Source organism: Thermobia domestica, chromosome 12 (assembly GCF_964235325.1).
Source record: "Thermobia domestica chromosome 12, izTheDome1.hap1.1, whole genome shotgun sequence".
Taxonomy (NCBI): Eukaryota; Metazoa; Arthropoda; class Insecta; order Zygentoma; family Lepismatidae; genus Thermobia; species Thermobia domestica.
The window spans coordinates 155,885,775-155,908,319 of record NC_137465.1 but is presented as its reverse complement, the minus strand read 5'-3'; the positions used below and the strand labels follow the sequence as shown (position 1 = coordinate 155,908,319).

The 22,545-nt window shown below is 35.1% G+C and overlaps 1 protein-coding gene across 1 annotated transcript in view; it reads right to left on the bottom strand.

Moving 5' to 3' along the window:
• The window catches only part of nan (transient receptor potential cation channel subfamily V member nanchung), a 743,452-nt gene that overhangs the window by 305,132 nt on the left and 415,775 nt on the right, over nt 1-22,545 (bottom strand). The gene's annotated exons all lie outside the window — the stretch shown is intronic.

Sequence of the window (22,545 nt, the reverse complement as noted above, 5' to 3'; positions counted from 1 at the left end):
TTTTGTGATTGAAATTTTGAGAGTTTCTCCGGGGGGAATGAATTTTCCTCGGGGGAGAGATTCCCCCCGGGCTACCCCCTGAATTCATCCCTGGATGCAAATCACCTGGAATTCAATCTGAAACTATGGAATTTCAAATAAACCAATCTTCAAAAGTCTAAAAGGACTTACAAGATACCTATTCATAATACAAATTTTACAAAAAGAAAAGCGATAAAATTTTAGAGAACAAATCAACAATTAATACTCAAGATAGGTTAGCGGTTAGTTTTGAATATCAGCAACTGTTTTTAAATAAATATTTAATAAGTCAATTTGAATTTTTTAATATATCTGAAATTATGAACGTGAGACATACTGAAGAAATATTTATTGCAAATATACGTTGGTAAGAAATTGTTCTTCACTGATTTACTAGGGATATTAAAAGTAGATGCCATTGGAAAGAAATGATTAAAAAATACAGCTCAAATCTGGACAAGAAGCAAACAATTTCATAAGTAATAAAAAAATTTATAACAATAATTGTGAAGCTTATATCCCAAATTGCTTGCCCTGTACAACTGCTGTCGTAAAAGACGAAGACATTGTTATTCCAACAAATGTCATTCTACAAGACATAAAATGTGATTTGCCAATATTATTTGTCCATAGAATCTATTGTAGAACTCAAGGCAATTCTATAATGATATTCCTACTTCATAATTTTGCCGAGTGAAATCAAGTATTAGCAATGAAGACTTTTTGCCCACTGTATGTCAATGTAAACAATGTTGAAAATCAGATATTTCCATAACTAAAAATAAAACCAGTTGAGAATGCTCCAAGAGCATTGCCAGAACGAACTTGAAAAGAATTACTTTTTTTTTTCGAAATTTATATGAAATTGTGTATTAAATATATTTGATTAACTAATGACGGAACAATTATTGAATCAATAACTAATGGCGGAATAAGTATTGAATCAAAAATTGGTGTTATTAAATAATATTGGTATTGATCAACACCAATATCATCTCTGTATGACTTAACGGTTGCCTAGAAATGGCTCCTTAAATCTCTCGAAATCAGAACTTTTTTTGGCCAATATCCCGGGAATTCTAAGAGTGACGGGAAAAATTCCATCACTTCTTTTAGATAGTTTTTGATGCTTCATCAAATGGAGGGCTTAAAACTGAGAAATTTGCGAATAATAAACAGGCAACATACATACGTAGAGAGAGAGAGAGAGAGAGACATAGAAAATTAAATAACGAACTTCCTTAGTTAGTTGAATATATTCAAGATGAGATACTTCACATGAAATTGAGCAATGCAGCAATGATACAAGATGATTACACTCTAGTTTAGGATGTGAGATTGATGCTACCAATTGCCCTTTTAAAAAACTCCGCAAAAGAAAATCAAGGAAATCATGGAAATTCAACACCTATAATTTAGTGAAACTACTTCGTTCATTAATAAAATGAAAGAAAACATGTTTAGCTTGAAGCCTCCCTTGGAAATTAATAAGGGATTATACAACCATAAAATAAACATTCAGAAACGATCGCAATTACACACTATACGTGGTGATGTAAGATAAAACTTTACATTAATTATTAGATTTGAGGAAAATTACTCCCAATTAAGGAAAACAGTTCCCTGTGGGAAAAAGTTTAAACGTTCCAGATCCTGAATTAACTATCTAACGCGAATTGGCAAATAAGAATGGGTTATAATCAGGAAAATAGCTTACATAATGCGCTTTCATCAACATCAGATAATGCTAAGAACATGTAAAATAGGGTTACAGCGGTCCCTTTTCCTCAATCCAAAAAGCAGAAACCACTACAAGAGAGTAATGCCAACACATACATCGTTTTCTCTGAAGAATCGCTGCGTACTAAATATAAAGTTAATAAAATGTGGTCTATACGCGTATCCAAAGACAAATCAGGTACAAATAATAAACCCTCTTCGATACACGTTAACATAATCGATTATATAACAAATCAAGTCTCTCTCTTGCTACAATTAAAGTAAATTAGACAACTAAAATAGGCCCTATACACTATATTTGTATGTGTGTGTGAGAGAGAGAGAGAGTTACTGTAAGTTTGAAATGTTATTACTGCAATCGCCAGTGAATATTGGTAATCACCAAATCTCAGTTAATCATTGTCAATAATAGTCAGGTCATGCCTGTGATTCTTGGAAATTAATGAGCATAACATATTCTTGAACTTACGCAATGGAATTCGAAAATGTTCTATGTCCCTTATTTCCTTGTACAAGAGCGTGTATTGTTATTTGTGTGAACATCTCTGTGTGCACCTAAAACGCGGAGGTTTTGTTCAAAAGCTATTTTTGCGTGTGAGTGATATGTATGTTTCTCTTTTCTTGTAGTGATTATTCCATACAAAGCTGCAACATAAGTGAATACAGTATCAATTATGTTTCACGAGGCGATTTTTACCAAAAGTTTAATAACATTGTGGATTGTAAATACGGTAGTAACAGTGTCTTTCTGAGCAAAGAGAAGTATTCCGAGCTAGTTGGGGAGGTAAACGCTGCTAAAGACGAAACAAAAGGAAATAACACTCAGGACTACAAATAATTACAGCGTTTTGTTGTGCAGTGCGTGGGAGAATGTAGGAAACTGATAGCGCCCTTAAAATAAGATGATACTAAAGTCAAGTACTTTGTAGAAAATGGTGATTTTTTTATATTTTCTCTAAAGGAATTAAGGCAAAACTTGTATGTTAAAAGAATTTCAAGGCAAATATAAAAATATCACGTACGAACTTGTGTCACTCTACATCTCTCTTTGTAAACAGCGTCAAGTCAAACACAGTGCTCCTGGGATGTAATACTCAAAGATTTCATTTCAAACACATTGCTCCCAAGAAAGGATTGATTATAGAACCTATTGTTTCTTCAGTACTTAATTCAAGGAACATTTTGATTTGATTGGCATGAAGTCAAGAAAGCATCAAGAATTAAAACTCATTATGATATATCAAGGTCATTTAATAAAATTCCTCTAATTAAGAGCTTTGAAAACAAAGATAGCTGAGAAAGTGACATATAACCTCCTGGACATATGTTTAATTTTTGGTTGCCTATTGTACTCCAATCCGACAATGGACGTGAGTTTGCTAACAGCACAGTAAAATAAGTTTGTTCTATGTAAGACGGAGTCAAAATGGTCCACGGTAAGCTTTGCCATAGTCAGAGCCAAGGGTCTACCGAAAGGGGCAATCAAGACATTCAAAATCTTCTAATTACACGGCTCAACGATAAGCGTACATCTAAGTGGTTGGAGGGTATAAAATTCGTACAATTCATAAAACACATAATTTATCATGAGGGTATTCAGATAACTCCATATGAAACAAATTTTTGATGCAAACGTTACTTTTACATCATGATAAGATTCATGCTCTTGAGTAAGAGAATTTTTATTCTGATTTAATAAACAAAACCGATGAGTAAAATCGTACTGAAAACATGGAACCAGCCGAAATAAAAATGTTATTAGGCAAAAAAAAAAAAAAAAAAAAAAAAAACAGGGGGAAATTTTCAGTTCATTTCCAACAAATTTTGAAGCTGAAAACATTCATGAATCTTTTAAACAATCAATAAGCAATAAAGTGTAAAATCGGTGTTGGGACAATCGGTGTTGGAGTCCCCTTCTCCCTCACTCGGAGACGACTATTCGTACGGCGGGTCATTGCAAACAATGTAAATAATCGGCTGAATAACACGAATCTGAATGAATGTGGCACTTTATTTTTTATTTTTCTGTATGGAATATACTATCATCATAATCGGCTGGATTATCAACTCAAAACAAGTAGGACATAACAGTAAATTAAGGACGAGGTGCTAACTATTCTTTCATGAGTCAAGTTAAAACACAAATTTGTTAAATTGATTCTATACATAAAACTGTGCGTGTAAAAGAATGTTATTTCTTTGTAAAAAATGACCAAGTACAATATTAATCAACTTTGAAAATCGATAAATCGGTAGAATATGCGTCCCCACGAGTGTAAGGTCGGGAAAGTCCCGACAGAATCGGGACGGTTGGCAACTCTGCCCTGTAATAGTAGTGGAACTGAGAAGTTCTTCGTTTTCGGACACCGTTATTAGGAACTCAGTATTGTGCGCAGTGTACAAGACAGTTCACACAATATGAGACATAGGGCCTACCAGAAGGGGAAGGTTATGGTGCATCAATTACTTGTGAGTTGTGCATAAAAAGGAAAATGTCTATCAAAAGAGAAAAAATCCAAACAGGTTTGCAAGAACAAGCCAAGAAAATGTTCTGCAGTTCTGATATGAAGTTTCCCCCAGCTTCGATTGGTGATATAGTAACAGTTCCAGTGTCTGATGTTGACTACGGACGACAATGACTTCTATCAAATTGGCAATTCGCATGCAACTATTAATAAGCTGTATACTAGAAAAACGTTTCTTGTCACCATGCAAAATCATATGGGCATTAAAGACGTTTCGCGTAAGGAAGTATCTCTTTGCAAGATGGTGTCTTTGTTAAGCTTCGGTGGAGGACAAGGATATCGTCATTTTTACTGTACCACTAAGTATAAAAGCAAGAAATGCAGCTGTAGAAGCAGAGGTGACGTGTATAATTCTAAGTGCTTGGAAAGTAAGCTTTGTTGTAATAAATAGTTTAAATTAGGTGTGGTGTATGTTTTTTAAACACTTTATAACATTTTCTCCTTAATTATTCCTTTTACACTTTACTTTCATTTATTAACATTGCTACTGTACTTATAAGTGTAAAACCAAGCAGAGGTGGCATGCGTAATTCTAATTTTTACGAAAGTAAACCTTGTAGCAACAGATAGATTAAGCAGGTGAATTTTTATAAATATATATGAATTAAATGTTATTCAACTACTTTGTGTTTTAATTTTGATAATACTTCTTAATTTGAATTATAACAAATTACTTTGAATAATAACGTATCATTCAAATTTCATCAGAATGCATTCAAATATCAGTGACATCAAAAAACTAGTTAAATGTTGCTATGAACATCTACAAAATTGTACATTAGGCAGGTGCGTAAGCAGAGATAGTTTGTGCACATCTTTCTGTTCCTTTCTAATTGTCAGGATTCGATTCTCGATTCCAAGTCGGCAACCCTATCACTAGTACATGACGTGGAATTCGACAGTATGCAAGAGGACGTTTTGTCATCTTTTGATGTCACGAATCACCTTCCGGGGTTTGTGCACATCTTTCAGGTTCACCCTGTACATGAGTCGTTCAATATATGTTTTTCTGAGCTGTAAAATATTTATATTTAAGATGCATTTATAAACTATACACTAGTGTGTATGTGAGTTTTTCCTCTCCTCTCCATGAACATAATTCCCATGGAGATTAAGGCATTTGTATTCCAGTTGCACCAATTAGTCCAAACCCTTTGCAAAAAATAAGGGTTCTGCTTATTTAACTCTCTCCTCACATTCCACTTGACTTCTTTGTATCGAAACGTTCACCTTGAAATACAGACTAACATCGGAAAAAGACGGAAGTATCTCTGCTCTAAATTGAGGCTGCATGGAGAGTGGAACAGCCGTTCCCACCTTAATTCTTCAATTTTGTGTCTTGTTTGTGTGCTGAAAGGGGTTGGGCGTTATCGTCAAGAAGAGACCAGGTCGCTTATTTCTAATTGAGTCTCCCTGAAGAAGACTTCAGTTTCAACATAGTCTGCTGTCAACTAGTGATGATGAAGTGAAGCAGAATATGAGGATGGTGCTAACCAGAGCCTTGATTTTTTTGCAAAGGGTTTGGACAAATTCGTGGAACGATGAGACAAATGCCTGAATCTCACTGGGGATTATATGGAGAAGTGAGTAAAACCCCACCTACAAATGTATGAATAGTTTACAAAGTATTTTTAAAAATAAGGAAAGTTTTGTATTTAACGACACATGCTCCAGGTCAGCTGAAAAAAATATTGTATGCAAAATGTTGTCAGTAGCGAGTAACAAAAAGTCGATTTTAAAGAGTAATGTTATTTCAAAGACTAAAATTATATTTTTTTAATTTGCAGATGTTTTGAATAAATCTATTTTCTGTCGCTATATAGTACCGCATTCATCACATCCGTTTCTCAATGAGAGAACGCCTTGTGTGTGCTTGGTTTTCAGACATAAAAGAAGTGGTACAGATATCCAAAGGAAATTTAGCACAAAGTATAGAAAAGAAACACCTAGCAGAAAGATGACCCTCAATTAGCATCGAAAATTTGTTTACACTAGGTACTTGTGTACTAAAACGAAAAGACGCAGGACTTCCAACCCATCGAATTGGTCGTGCTGGAAATAGTGGCCAGTGTGCAGTCTTTAGGTCCGCCAATATCACCCCCTGTGATTTTTGATGGGGATATGCCAAGAACATAATTTATGTTCTTCACCTTTCACGTGATGTGGAACTTGGAATAACTCAGATAACAGGTAAAGCTATAGCGAACACGTAGAGTCGTGTTTCGAAGGAGTTTAATTACTATCTAGACATTTGTCGTGTCACCTACTATTTTTACGAGGTTCGACCCTAGACAATTTGCCGCCCCGTGTAATGACATCATTTGCCCTCCTCACCATTTCTACAGAAAGAACAAATCTTAACACTAGAAGGACCAAGCCGTCATTTTGACGGCATTACGTAAAAGAATTTTATATATCTCATAAATTTCTTTGACTTACGCAACCATACTTTAGGACTTTTATTATTTTAAAGGGAGGTTTGATATAGCATATGAACATTCTGTGTATATTTTAAATAAATACATATTTTTGTTGTATACCCCTAGAAGGACCAGACCGTCAATTTGACTGCCTCATTGAAAAATCTATATATTGTTGTTGATGTGGACTGTTTTCTAGGTTGTACGCTATATGATAGTATCTCTGTTGGAAATAATACATTTTGAAATATTTTACATTATTTTCGTCCAACGAGTTAGCTATTTGATATGTTTTATTTCTGCTTTTCAAAGCTGTACGGAAAAATACACATGGCACTTCTTTGAATGATTTTCTTCTTCAATTATGTTCGTATCTCGTTGGTAACATTGTTCTCTGTAGAAATAAAAATTTTCTTGAAGGCACATATGAATGGTTACAAAAGCAAGATAAGACCTGATAAAATGTTACGTGCTTTCTAAGATTTGAGTGAAAATGAAATGAAATCTTTGAGTTTTACGTCCCACGTATATGCTGGTTAGGCTAAAGGGGACGGTGACGATGAGTAATGAATGAAATGGTGGAATGAAGAAAGTGGGAGTAAACGGGAGAACCCCGAGAAAACCCACGCACACGGAGTTTGTCCACCACAAAGTTCACTTGGCGGGGACTGGGATCGAACCCGAGACTCCAATGAGCCACCGCGGCCCTTGAGTGAAAACGAATTTCGCTTGAAACAACAACAGGGAGACTGCTTCGATGAAGACAACAGTAGTAGCGAGAATGCAGTGTCTCAAGCTTCTTCGAATAACAGGAAGGAAGCAGATACAGAAGTTTCCAGAAGTAATCGATCAAATATTTTTATAGCAGCTCACGGGACACGTTGGAGTAAAGTGGACACACAGAGCAATGCTGGGCGTAGTGCCTCACACGACATACTTCGCGAGAAACCTGCTTGTTATAGTATGCGTTACATCATATTGAAGATGGTGAATTTGGTAGTACTTTTCGCTTGTTCAGAGACGAAACAATGTTGAGAAAGATTCTGAAATGCACCGTTGTTGAAGCTCAGACAGCGTCGAGATTCTCTTTGGCCACTGTCAATTGCAGAACCGGTTTCATTTCTAGCAATATTGATATTTCGTGTAGCTTCAGATATGCCCATAAAGGAACTATAGAAAGTAAGCTGTGGACCAGTGCTTTACAGAAAGATTATGGGAAGAAAGGTATTTCTTGAAATAATGAAGTATCTTCGATTTGATGAAAAATGTCCTAGCTCTTCAAGTCTAAAAGCAAACTTCATTTGTGTAGAACTTATTCGTTGAGAATTGTATCAGGCACTATAAAACCTACGACAGTGTTTGTGTAGATGAACAGTTATTCTCTACTAAAATGAGATGCAAATTCATGTAATGTATGCCTAACAAGCATAAACAATTTGGATTCAAATTTGGTTGCTTGCAGTTGTAAAGTCACGGTATGAACTAAAAGTCTTTCCCTACCTGGGAAACGACCAAGAACCACGCCGGGACTCACATTTAGGCGAATATATTGTTCTGAAAACGATGGATTCTTTTCTCAACAGAGGACTGAATGCTACTTGCGATAACCTCTCTTACAGTTTAAAAATGAGCCGAATCTTTGGAAACGAAACAGATGACCTTAATTGGTAGTCTGCGTCCAATAGAAGAGAACTTCCCAAAATATGCTTGAAACAGAAAGAAAAGGATATATTCACTACAAACGTTTATGGATAGCAATCAGGAAATCCACTCACAGTACACAAGTGTAAGCGCGAGAAAAATGTTGCTGTCTTGAGTTCAGTGCATACAAGTTGAAAGAAAAATTTATTGAAAATGTAAATTCACTTCCATGTGATAAAAAGGTCGATATAAAACTAATTATTTTGGTTCATTATACGTAGGGTTTGTGCTAAAGAAAACTAGCCCAGCCAATGTCTACAGAACAGGTAGGATGATCACGTGACTAGTATGAAAAGGATTTCATATGTAAGAATATAAGTATTATTCCTTTATTTTAACTTTTCATGTCACTGTCGTGTGGGCGAAAATTAATATTATATTTAAGATATTGACGGGGTTTAGTAGATCACCCTGTATTATATCACGAGAAAAACTTACATAAAACATAAGCTAGTCGATTAAACAGATTAAATTCAAGCTAAAATAAGAGAAATATAAAGAAAAATGATATACATCTCTTGGAATTAAATAGCCGTCAAAATGACGGCTCGGTGCTTCTAGGAGGGTAAAAGTTTTGGTCCTTCTAGTGTTAATTACTATCTAGACATTTGTCGTGTCACCTACTATTTTTACGAGGTTCGACCCTAGACAATTTGCCGCCCCGTGTAATGACATCATTTGCCCTCCTCACCATTTCTACAGAAAGAACAAATCTTAAAAGCCACGATTTTAAGTATGCTACCGCATCATTAACAACGAAGGGAAGGGAACGAAAGTCGCATTCAGAAAGGCCTAAACACCACAAATACAATCTAGTGTCCATTTATGACTTTAAATAATAATCAATTATGTTAGTGAAAGATAAAACAAACACACCTGCAGAGAAAAGATAGTAATCCTTTTTATAGAATTCAATATCGAGCTTCAATCTCAATATATCAGATTGGTGTTCCAGTACAACTAGCCCTTTTATCTTTATTTCTTGATTTTCTTTCTATATCTGTTAAAAAATTAAAAAGAAAATGTGTTTCCTCCTTCAATGATAAGGTACTTGTATGTAACAAAGACAAGACGAGTTTTCATATTAAATCCGATAACCAAATAGCTGTGCCATGTGTTCGCTACTGTTCGAGAGTTGAGTTCTTGAATTTGGCAACAATCAAACAATTCATTCTGGGAATTGTTTGACCTTTTCCTTCAGCACTGTGCGTGTGGCCTTAAAGGAATGAGACCTAAACATGATTTATGAATGTACTATTCAAATAGAAAGTCAGCTTATACATTATTCGGCGTAAGCTTTAAACTCCGATAAACAAAATATTTGTATCCTTCCGCTTGTCACAAATACGATTGGCTAGTGATGTATCACTCCCATTCCCCACGGGGAGGAGCAAAATTATACACGCGCATTTTGACAATACTGTCTCGTGTTGTCCAGATACTTACAGCAGCAGCAGAAAAGAAAGAAAAGAAACTCGAAAGATTTAAAAAAAGTATTTGAATTTCGCTTGTAAATAATTGTTGCTTAGTGAGTAAAGGTTTGCCTTGTTGGTGTTTCCCCACAACACTCGCGGAACCGGGATTCATGCCAGTCATCTTTCAGACTTTAAAAGCAGAACACGCGTCCACAGTTGAGTTGGCGCCAGAATTACTGCGCATGCTTAGTGTTTATTTCTATTGTTTCATTAGCCACACTCGATTGCAGTATTATTAGATAATCCGTATTATATTTTTCACATTTATAATAATATAGCAGTTTTATATGAAGCTTCATAGTAAAAGTAATAATGCAATCACATGAACTATTTTGCGGAGGAGCACAAGCGTCGGTAGGACAACAGCAAATCAGCGAGATTTAGTTTCACGTGGCTTTGTTTATCGCAGTTTAGAGCTTACGCCGAATAATGTATAGTAAATGTAACTATCATCATAAATTTGTTTCCAACAAGAAATATTTATTTTAAATAATATAGTTATGACAAACTTTGTCACCCCTCGAAACCTAACGCCCCGTGCAAATGCACATATTGCACACATGATAGAGCCGACCTTGCTTTTCACATAGAGTATTTATTATCAAATTGTCATGTCAAGAACATTTATATATTCTCTTCAACACTTTTGTATTCGTGATCGTCATAAATTTTATGGGTTGTTCCGCAAATAAATTTTTCAAAGTAGGTCCAGGGCATATGCACACAATGTACACTCCTAGTTGGTCTATTATAACCTTTTTGTTGTATTTTTTCCAGGGTTCTCAGCAATAACAAGTAAAGTATTGAATATTTATCTTTAAACCAATATTATTATTTATTTTTGAACATCGTCTTTTCCATAACAGAATAATAATACAAGTAAAGATTCGAGCGGTTCCGTGCTACGTGAACCTCGGTACTCGTCGGCAATTATACAAAACCATCCACTGTCTTGTTCTGTATTTACAAACACTAATACTATTTAGTTATCTAACTGCGGTAAATAATTAAAAATGGTTCAAATTTCTGTAAAAGATCTACATCACTATTTTTGAGTCTCCAACAATTTGTCACATTTAACTTCCTAAGATACTTTGAATGAAGGTGTATAAGTAACAGATGGTCCATAGTAACACAAGCCAACCCAGAGACATTAAGAGTTTTAAGTTCGGAACAGTTTCTAATGACAACAATAAGAGAATAGTTCGTAACTTTCTTACAGTACGCCAATTCTAAATGATGCAACCGCGAACAGTTACGGGAAAGATTTTGTACACTGCGCCCGTCAACGCTGCAGCAATAATTTAAGTTTAGATATTTAATCGTCCGTGACTTAATCTCCATAAAGAATTTGCAAAATGCACTAGACGATAAACGCTTTGCTTTGGTGATAGACAAACGCTGAAAGTTTAGTTCTAATAAACTGTAGAGTGAAGAATCTTGAATATTAGAACATTTATAAAGATCTAATCTGGTTAATTTCCTGCATAATTTGAATTTTGTAACACTTGTATCGCTTAGTTTAAATGCACTCACGCTCAGAGATTTCAAAACATCTTTCTTTCTCTTTATTAAATATATTATATCTTCATCCAAAAGATATTCTGAAATATTAATTTCTTCAAGACAATTGCAGCAATCCACTAACTTTCTAAAACATTGCCCGCTTATTATAGATTCTTGGTTGAGAATATCCTGGTTCGAAATGGTCAATTTCTTTAAGTTTCTGAAATGTACAATTGCACATACACACTCCACATTCAGAGAGTCAATATTGATAGCCAAATTCAAAATATTAGGATTTTTTTCAGCTATTGTCTTAACAAAATTAATGTTTATCTTCTCAGAACTTCTGATATTTATTCCACCAAGATCTTGACAATGCTCCGATATTATATGTAGTATCCAATTGACATTTTCCGAAGTTCTTATTCGTAAGTTTCCTACTCTATTCAGTCGTTTAAGCGTGTCCAGAATATAACTTCTGGAGTTATCGTCCGTAAATGTTATGTTGGAATCCTTCAGAAGTGTTGCATCATTCACAACTAGACTCCAGCGATGACAAACACGAAAAACACTGTTAACCAAGCTGTCACTTGGCAAATTAGCAAATATTTTACGAAGCACTTCATCAGGTAAGGACATTATGTTAGGGGATCCGGATGATCTTTTATTTAAGAAACCATCTGACAACTTTTGTTTTGGTTGTTGTTCAGGTTCCATTTTCTTGTTAATTTAATGTAAACATCAATATGGAATCGAGTTCGTAATGAGATTACAGTAAATGGTAGTTAAAATGCACAAAATCCATGACAAAGTAAAAATCTGTATGTACTGTTTAGTTTCTTATCTAACAACTATACAAGAACAACATGTTTAAAGGGAACGAACTATTTCCAAGGAAATTTATTATTGATTTCAGATACACAAAAAATGAAATGTTTAAAGAACACAATATTTACATTGTTGACATCTATTTAGTATACAAGAGCTCAATATATTATCCGTAATATGTACAGGAAATATTGTGATTTTCTATCTTTAGCCTTCAGAGTTGAAATAACCTAGACAAATTATTAAGTGCAATATCAACATCTCTTCTTGTGACTTCGAAGTAAAACACTACTGTACTATAAATTACTGTGTGAGACTCATCTATTATTAACAGCTAATTTTACCCTGCAAATCCACTTTTCATTAGCATACGGTTTCCCATTCATGACACTACTATGAAACAGCGCAATTAAGTTGCATTAAAAGTGACGGAATTACATTAAAGAAAGGAATTGTTCTTCTTCTGTCCCTCAGTTCATCGCTGAGATCATCAGTCCAGCTATACTTGATACAATTATACACATAAAAACTCTACTATTCTATTACCCATCAATTCTAATTTGGTAATCTTATTCAATCTTATTCACTTACTAAACTTTTATTCAATACTTTCGCTAATTTTTGTTGCCTGCTTTATTTTGCACTATAATTAGAAATCTGCCTCACATTCATTTAGAGAATTAAGCCATAGACCACAATATATTCAGGGACGAAATGATGAATGTAGAGTGCGCATATGCTCCGCAAGTAGGCTGCGAGCAGAAAGAAAAGACAGAATTCTGAGAGAACTTGAATAAAGAGAAAAGATAAAGAGGCAAGTGACTTGAACTTGAATAAAGAGGCAAGTGACTTTAATGAGCGTATCGGTAGAAGCAGAGAGGAATTAACAAAATAAACGGTGACTAGGGCATGGGAGAAAGGAACAAGGAAGGAGAATGAGAAATAGACTTTGCGAGGGCATTCGATTTTGTGATTTGCAATACTTTTTCGGAAGAGGAAGGAACATATTTTAACTTACAAGATAGTGGAAAAGACGAAATCGATTACATTTTCTTCCAAATAAAATATCTCACGGAAATTAGAATCCGTAAGGTAATAAATGGTGAAAGCGTGTCCCCACAGTACAGAATAGTGAGTGGAGACTAGAAATTCGCAAAAATAAAAGGTCTAGAAATAGAAAACAGAAAATAAAATGTTAGAAACTTAAAAAGAAGCAATTAACCCTGGGACTCCCAGTGAGGTCCAATGGACCCCAAGACTATGTTTGATAGTTTGTCAGTATTATTTTCCGGGATTCTAAGGGATAAGGGAATCGTTGAAATAAGTATTATGGAAGGAGTAAATCTGCAAACAGAGGATTATAAAATTGTGAAGGGTAAATAATAGGAACATATAATAGCCTTAGAGAAGATTCTCAGTAGAACTTCTGGAAAGAGCCTATCAGTAGGAAAAGAAATTTGATAGTTTAACGAGGAAATGCAAGAAACTATTAACGTGAAGAAAGAAACAAAGAAAAGTGAGATGGTTCTGGTACAAAAGAGGATAGGAAAAGCTTCAAGACGGTTAATAGAACACCAAAGGGGGCAGTCAAAAGCGCAAGCCTCGGATAAAATGTGTGACGAACCTCAAACACCAGGGGGATCAGCTGTAGAGCACTCACCTCTGGTGCATCGGGTTACTAGTTCTATCCCAGCTCGCGTCAAGTGTACTTACTGGCGGACAAACACCCGTGTGAGTAAGTAGCCTCGGAGTTATCCCGTTTCCACCCGCTTTCTTCATTCATTCTCATCGTTTCCTTTAGTGTATTCAGCAAAACCATAAGACCTAAACCTGAAAGATTTCATTTCATTTCATTCTGAAACACCAGGTGGAATGATAAGCCTAAACAGTTTAACAAAAACTAGAGACAGAGCAACAACTGTTATTACACATATTACAAAAATGAAAGATGACTAAGGATTGGTTCTTACCGATGAAGAGAGGACCAAAGAAAGATGGAATAGTTATTTCGAAATGCTTTTAACCCTTAACACACCAAGCGGGGTCCTCTAGGGACCTCAGAGGGTGATACTGCTGCAACTATAAGAACTAAATTATTCTCGATTTTTAAATGTGTCCTACATCCTTTTGGGATATCTATTACATAATTGAATCAATGATACGTTCGTTAGAAAGTGCAAAGAAAGTTGAGAAATTAAAATAATACTTGGGGTCCCTAGAAGACCCCAGTTTGGAAAACAAGGTTGACGATTTAGGCTTGATGCGTTAAAAGTTAAGTAAAAGTAAGTCCGAGAAAAGTTTTCAATGATGGAATCCCAAAACATGGCACAGCACTAACAAGTAAAGGGTCCAAATGGATGAATCGAGTTGCGAAATGAGACTTAATGCGTCTGATAGAGGATGTGAAAATATCTATATGTTTAAAGTCATAGCTGCTGAGCGCCATAAGAAATGGGGGGTAGGGGTCAAAGTTGGTGGGAGAAGGGCTATGCTATGTTATTGAAATACATCAAACAAACTATTGAATCGTGAAAATGGTGAAAAATAGACAATGCAAACGGTGATAGTTTCAAATATTGACAAAACAAGAATGGGCAGAGTAGATCACGAACCTCCGCCGCCATCTTGAAATCCACCATTTTGAAATCTGTGATATTTTCTAAAATAGAAAGGTAGTCAAAAGTCAACTATGAACTTTAGTGATCGTTATATGCACTTCCTTGGAAGATTTAGAAGCATCTTTATAGTTATTTACGAAAATCTAAGAAACTAAAATATCCAACAGTGAAATTTTATAATAATAATAATAATAATAATAATAATAATAATAATAATAATAATAATAATAATAATAATAATAATAATAATAATAATAATAATGTTCAACTTGAATACTAAATTTCAATGTTAGTTTTCTTGACTTGTGGGTATGTCTAACTTACATGTGTTTCTATGATAATCCAAACTTTCAACATACGAGTATCAGTCTCCTAGATTTTCGTAAACAACTATAAAAATGAGCCTAAATCTTCCAAATAAGTACAGATAACGAACACAAAAGTCCATTATTGGTTTTGTGAGAACATGCTGGTCCTAATTGGTATATTACATGAGTACCTTTCCATTCGAGAAAATATATCAAATTTCAAAATGATGGATTTTAAGATGCCGGTGGAGGTTCGTGATCTACTCTGCTCATTCTTTTTTGGCAATATATAAAACTACCACAGTTTGCTTTGTCTATCTTTCACTATTTTCAGGATTCATCAGTTTATTTGATATATTTCAATAACATAGCATAGCCCTTCTCCCACCAACTTTGACTCTCTCCCCCTCCCTTTCTTATGGTGCTCAGCCGCTCTAACTTTGCACATATATATATTTTCATATCCTCTATCAGGCGCACTTTGTCTCATCCCGCAACTCGATTCATCCATTTGGACCCTTTACTTGTAAGAATAAGCCAGAAGCAAATGAAGAGAGAAAATCAATAAGTAGAGATGGCAGACAAGTAGAAACATGGAAGAGTTTAAGGCCAGAATGTATAGATGGCAACTGATGTAGAAAATTAATAAACAGGAAATAATGCTGAATCAATAAATTCATAGTGTTTCTGTACTCATAGTTAAGAAGTCCTCAGAAGAGAGATGTACATAACTGTGAAAACAACAGAGTAATCAAAGTAATGTCACATACGATGAAGGTTTTGAAGAGAATTGTTGGGGGAAACATCAACAGAGGAAGGACATTTGGATTTATGCCAGAAACTAGTACAACAGGCGTAATGCAAACTATGCAAACGAATCAGGAAAAATAATGTGTTGTATTACAATGCATATAGTGCGGTCGCTAGCCTGTGCCACTTGTGCATTATATGTGCCCTCATTATGACTCCTAGGTGTTATTACCCACTTAAAAGAGAGTTAATTTCTTTGTTCATGTGATCTGGTTCACGGTCGTTTAGTCGCACTATTGGATTCAAGATGGCGGATAGTGACCTTTTATAACGCTGATAACTCAGCCATATATGGACCAATTTTGTTCATCCTTTTTCCGTTAGAAAGAGAAAATTAATACACAATAACACACTGAGCAAGGGTATGTGATAATATGTAAAAAACAATATCACAGGAAGGAGGAGAGTTTATTACATCCTGGTACCAAAAAGAGTGTGCAGCGGGAGTGTATTGCCACAAAAGAAGTGATGTGGATGAGGGTAGAAAGAAGAATTTCATAAAAAGCATGGGAGAAAGAATGGGAGACCTAAACACAAATTAAGAACAGAGGAAAACAGATTTAAAGAATTTCTGGACACAACTAAGGAGAAATGGATAAAACGAAGAGGATAGGGTCACAAGAGACATAGCAAGAGAGAGAAAGAAAGAGGAAGAAGATAAGAACAAAAAAGGTTTGGAATACAAAGCCTAAGCAAAGAAACAGAGAAGATAAAGAGAATGCTTCGGAAAGCAGGAATTAGGACGTACAGGAAAGGAGGAAGCAGAATATTTGAACTAGTCAGAAGAATCAAGAGAAAAGCAGTAGCGGACAAAGATCAAAGGGGAGTAATATATAGAGTACGATGCGCGGAGTGTAACAAAATTTACATAGGAGAAACAAAAAAGAAAATGCAAGAAAGGATTAAACAGAACCAGGATGATGTAAGATTGAAAAGGGACAACTATGCGAAACACAAGCATCAGAAAGAGACAAACCACAGGATAGGATGGGAAGTAGCAGAAGTCATAGAAGTAGAGAACAAAACTTTGGTGAGAAAATGGAAGGAAGCCAGGGAGATTATGACAATCCGCAATCAACATCATTGTCGTCAGCAATTTTTGCTCTTTGAATCCACGTTTTTAAGACTTGTATCTGAAAATATGTCATTGTTCTATTTTTTCAAATTTCACTATAATTTTGAACTATGAGATTTACTTTACAAAGGAGTAAAATGAGCAACCAGGCTGTAAATTCGGACCACTGGTTACGGAGATATACTTTGACAAAAAAAATTAGTCATTTGGCGTCCATTTTTAAACATGGCAACCAAAAGACTATGATCTGGATCATGTGACCGTTTTTATACTCGTATAGGTGTTTAACAAACCCCACAACAAGACTTAGGGAACATAAAACTACGCACTTGAGATGGACTAGTGCCTGGTGTACAGATATATTGCTGGTAGGTAAAAACGGAGGAGAGTCTATTTTTATAACAACAATTAAAATCATACATACTATTACTTTTCCTTCAATATATATAGACTAGTTTTAAACTAAATACAGCAAGTTGTATACCATTTTAAAACTCATTAAATTCTTTTTTTTTTTTTTTTTTTTTTGCGTTTTATTAAAATGTTGAATTATTAGCCATTTTCGAGAACATTACGAAAACAGAATAAAATTTTATCTTCACTTCTACTCTTTTCAATTTTTCGGGAAAATGGCGCAGATTTCCCGAAAAGTGGAAGAATACAAAATTGTAGAGTGTAATTCTCCCTTTCTAATGGAAAAAGGATGGATAAAATTGATCCATAAATGGCAGAGTTATGAGCGTTTAAATGTCATGATTCGCCATTTTGAATCTAATATGGCGAATAAACGACCATGAACCAGATCACGTGACCAAAGAAATTAACTCTCTTTGAAGGGGGTAATAACACCCAGCATTGAAAATGGGGGCACAAATAATACACACGTGACATGGGCTAGCGCCAAGACTAATATAGTCTTTATTGATTTGGAAAAGGCCTACAAAAGTGTACCATGTTAGAAAATATGTAGATATCTGAAGGGGAAAGGACAAGCGGAAAGTTATGTATATTGTAAGGTTCGGTATGTCCCCGTAATCTGCGATAACCATTTGTACTAAGGTGTGCTAATCGAAAACAAAACAACGCAGACGACGGACCCGAAGAGGAGTCGCCAATAGTCGGAAGGACGAGGAACACCGAAGTAAGCCGACACTTCAGGATAAAATGGAGCTGCACTCCTCGACCGGTATCAATCTATCCAAGTTGATCGAACTACCTAAAACCCCTCTTACGACGCTTGGTCACCGAGAGGTACCCATCCTTAAGCCCACGACACTTGGTCACTGGGTTCCTTTTTCTTTCTCACGACGCCTGGTCACCGAGAGAGAGACACCTTATCTAGACCCCTCTCACGACACTTGGCAGAGAACCTCACCTGCAAAACCAACGACGCTTGGTCACCGGGTTCCTATCCTAATCTTACCCAAATTTATATTAGGTGAATTACTTATTATAATTGTGTATATAAGATTTTTTATAATAAAAAGGTGAAGGGGAAGTCCAAATTCAGAGCACATTTAATTGCTCTATCCTTATAAACTGAAAGAATTTTACAATATAATGGTCACGAACCAAGTAAGTTCAATCGCCAAACTCATGTCCGGGTTGAATTACACTAGGTCGTGCCCTTAAACCTGTACAACTTCAACATTGTCATCGATGTTATAACTGAAGGTGTGAGGGATAAAGCTTCCTGATGTATTATATTTGCCGATAGAACACAAACAAGGAAAAGAAAGTAGGGAGTTGGAGAAAGTCTTTGAAGGATAGAAATATAGAAATTAGTTTAAGAAAAACTTAATATGTTAAGTTTAATGAAGAAGGGAAACGGTCGAGTAGCTACACGTCACTAGCTATAAGGAAATTGGCCATTTTTCTTACCATTACAATTTCCATCCATTAGTTATAAAGAGTGTACCAATATGACCGTCGAAACTTAGAAATTATGCTCCGGCAACACTGGTTTACTTGGCGAAATTAAGTTTGTCAGCTGAGTAGATAATGTGTAGTGGTTTCTGGCAGATAAGCAAGAATAGTTACACAATTGAACAAGACTTGGTCACCAGATTCTGGACTTATTACACAAAAAGTTACCAGGACGCGTTCTGTAGATGCATCGTGATGTAAACTGGTGCCCAGATCAACTGATCTCTCTGCCTGGAACATTTTGCATGGGGTTGTGTTAAGTCTCAGGACTATGCAAATAAGCCACGAACAACTAGTGAACTGGAAGGGAGGATTGGACGGATCATTGCGTATTTCCCGCGCAATATTTGTGTGAAATTGATGCAAAATTGACCCTTCAGAATACATTCTATTCACTGAAGCAGAGGAGGGCTTTTCAATGATATTGTCCTCAAAACATATGGATTGTTTTCAGGGGGAACCAAGGGAAAATTTTCACCCAGGTAAAGTGACTTTTTGATGCTCCCTAGTCCTAGCCTATATTTTACATGTTATTACTATACTAGTACTACATTTTTCTCGTAGTACCGCTTCTAACCCCCTCCTATTTTGTTCCAGAATGTATATTAAATTTCACAAACACTATCGGAATAAATGATTTGGCAATAACTGTACATTGCGAAACAATAACATCTCCTAGACACTACTTTCAACAAAGGCCGCCAGTTTGACGCAGCGGTGTCGTTTCTAAGAAATCAAACGTAAGTGCTGTTTATATTGTTTTTTCTCCAATAACACTTTAAAAGAGTAGCATATATAAAATCCAATAACATTCATGCCTGGGGAGAAGTTCGTAAAGAACATGACCTGCTATAAACAATACCAACCCCCCTCCACTCTTTCTTCTAAATGCATGTCTCCATTTGTCGATACTGTCCCCCTTGTACTAAGAAACTCTCTTCTTCCATGGTGCAATGGAAAAAGATAATGTAATTGACGCTACTTTACAAGAATATAAACCAAAAAAGTCAGTTGAAAACATTATAAAATTTACTTTTTGAGGCTCGTTTTTGCCCCCTCCCCCCTGAGTGTGGCACTCCAAGCAGATGCCCGGGCTGCCCGGTTCTTGGTAAGCCCTTGATTAGTTTTCACAGCAAAGAACAAATAAATAATCACTTGTAGTTTTCATTTCAAAGTTTTGGCCTTGTTTTTGGAAAAGCCTATATAACTCAGATTTTTCATGTTATTTAATAATAAAATGAAAAAAATAAATGTTCTTACTTAAGTCAAAGTCGATGCGTTTAAAATTAAATTTCTTCTATTGTAACAGAAACCTGACAGTTCGCTACACACATTTTCTTCATTTCTCCCTTTTGTGTTTGCAAATTCTTTCTCCATTAAATTTCAAAGCAACCGCGCTTACCCGATTACAAAATGTAATTTGCTACAGATAATACCTTAAAACGAACGTTAAAAGGAAAATTATGACGTTAGAAAGGAATATGGTTACCTTTTCATTGCTAGTCCTCGTAACTTCAACCACAATAGAAAGAAAAAGGAATACTAAGATACAGCTCAAATTTCTACCTTTGTAATGTAGAATCATGAATTATTAATTTTAACCGTTTCATTCGATCGTAAAGTGTAAAAAAGAATATATAATTTCCATCTTCTCCAGTAGATCTGAACTCATTCCTTTGTAAAACTTTTTACACTTATAATAAAGTATTTTTAAACATTGGATACATGGTTGCCTGGTGAGAACAACACACCATGTTCATTTTATACTCTGCTCTAAGTGGAAAGAACGGAGAGATCCCTTTTCTAAAGTGTAAGAGTGTCGAAAACAAAGTTTCTTTTTTCATTTTTGTTTGGTTGTTGCTACACATTAATTTAACAGATGTTGAACAAGCTTTGTGTTCTTTTCCAACAAAAAATATTTTTGAATTATAGAAATCAATTGGACAAATTAAATCCGCAGAGAATAACAAAAATATTTCTTTTTAGTTTATCTTCCCACAGTTATGTACCGAGATTAAGAAAGACAATAATAATGGGATGATGATAATGGTGGTATGATGAAAGTGGGAGCAAACGAGGACCCCCCCTTCCAGAAAACTCAGGTATAGGGTGTTCTGCAAAACAAAGCCTATTTGGCAGGAACTGGTATTGAACCAGGGACCCCACGCACCAGAGATGATTGCCCTGAAACCAAGCCATCACGTCGCCAGGAAATAGAAATTCCAATTAATTTTTCACGATGCATATATTGTATTTTGCTAATTAATTTTCCACGATGCATAAATTGTTATTTGCCAAGTTATTCCTTTTTATTTGGTGTTTATTCCTCTTTCTGCAGGTTGTGAACCATGCAGTTAACAACTGAGGAATGCATCCAGATCGTCAAACTGAGGGGTGGAAGGAGTGCCCGTGCAGTAGAAACCAATTTCAATCAGCGTCATTCACGTCAGCCTGTAAAATGTGGAGCTCATCGTGTAACAGGGAAACATCAATTGACGTTGTCCATAACTTCTCACCAAATAAAGATACATGAAATCTGATTTCAGATTTGACATTCTGAGCAAATTTTTACATCAATATAAATACATCCGTATGTATTTTAAAAGAGATGGTAAGGGACTTTTGAAACACATCGTTTATTAAAATTGCAGGTAAGTATTAGTATAATCATGTAGTATACAGTTGTATATTACAAATATGTATTTAAATCCATATTCTATTAGCTATACAGGTAGTAGTAAGTAGTATCATTTCGAGATCGAGAAGTGGAGGTGAGGTGAGTATTTACCGTGTTTAGAAAGTCTCCATATATTCTATCCATTACTGTATTATCCGATTTATTGTAATTATTATTATATATTGTATTACCTTTACATTTAAACGTAGTATTTCCCTTTTAACATATTTTTATTCTATTTGTAACGTATATTATACAAGTAGTTATTATTTACATATTCATCCTTACATTTCTTCATATATGATTTTCCGAATAACGACTATCGATGTAATATATTAATTAAGATGTATCTCCAAATACCGTTAACAGATTAAGATGTAATTAAAATGATTATGCATATCAACCTGTCCAATACAAAGACATTTCTCCACCGCGAAGGTGATTGTTATGCATTATGTTGGCTACTTTAGCATGTAACATGATACGAAATTCAATTTTTAGACATAAAATTAAGAACATAAAAATCAACCTAAACTGAGAATTCTGTATAAACTATGATGTTTCATGCAATGGAGCATTACAAACACTCTACTGATGAAGTCACTAGGAAATAGGAAGCAATTTGCAATCTAATCATATACTGATCTTTTGAGTAGAAAAGGCTATCCTCTATGTTCCAAATTTATTGGATACCTGGGCCTAAAATGTCACGTTGTAACACTGAATATTCTTTCATTATTTTCCGTACAATATATGCAACAATGTTATAATATTTAACTAATTCCTTTGTATTCATAGCTGTTGTAGTAAAGTTCGTTTTTGACATTTTTTCTTTCTTTTCTTCCTCTTCTTTTATTAAGTTTTCTCTTTCGTGATCCTCTGATCCACAACCTTTTTTTTCAACACAAATGCATA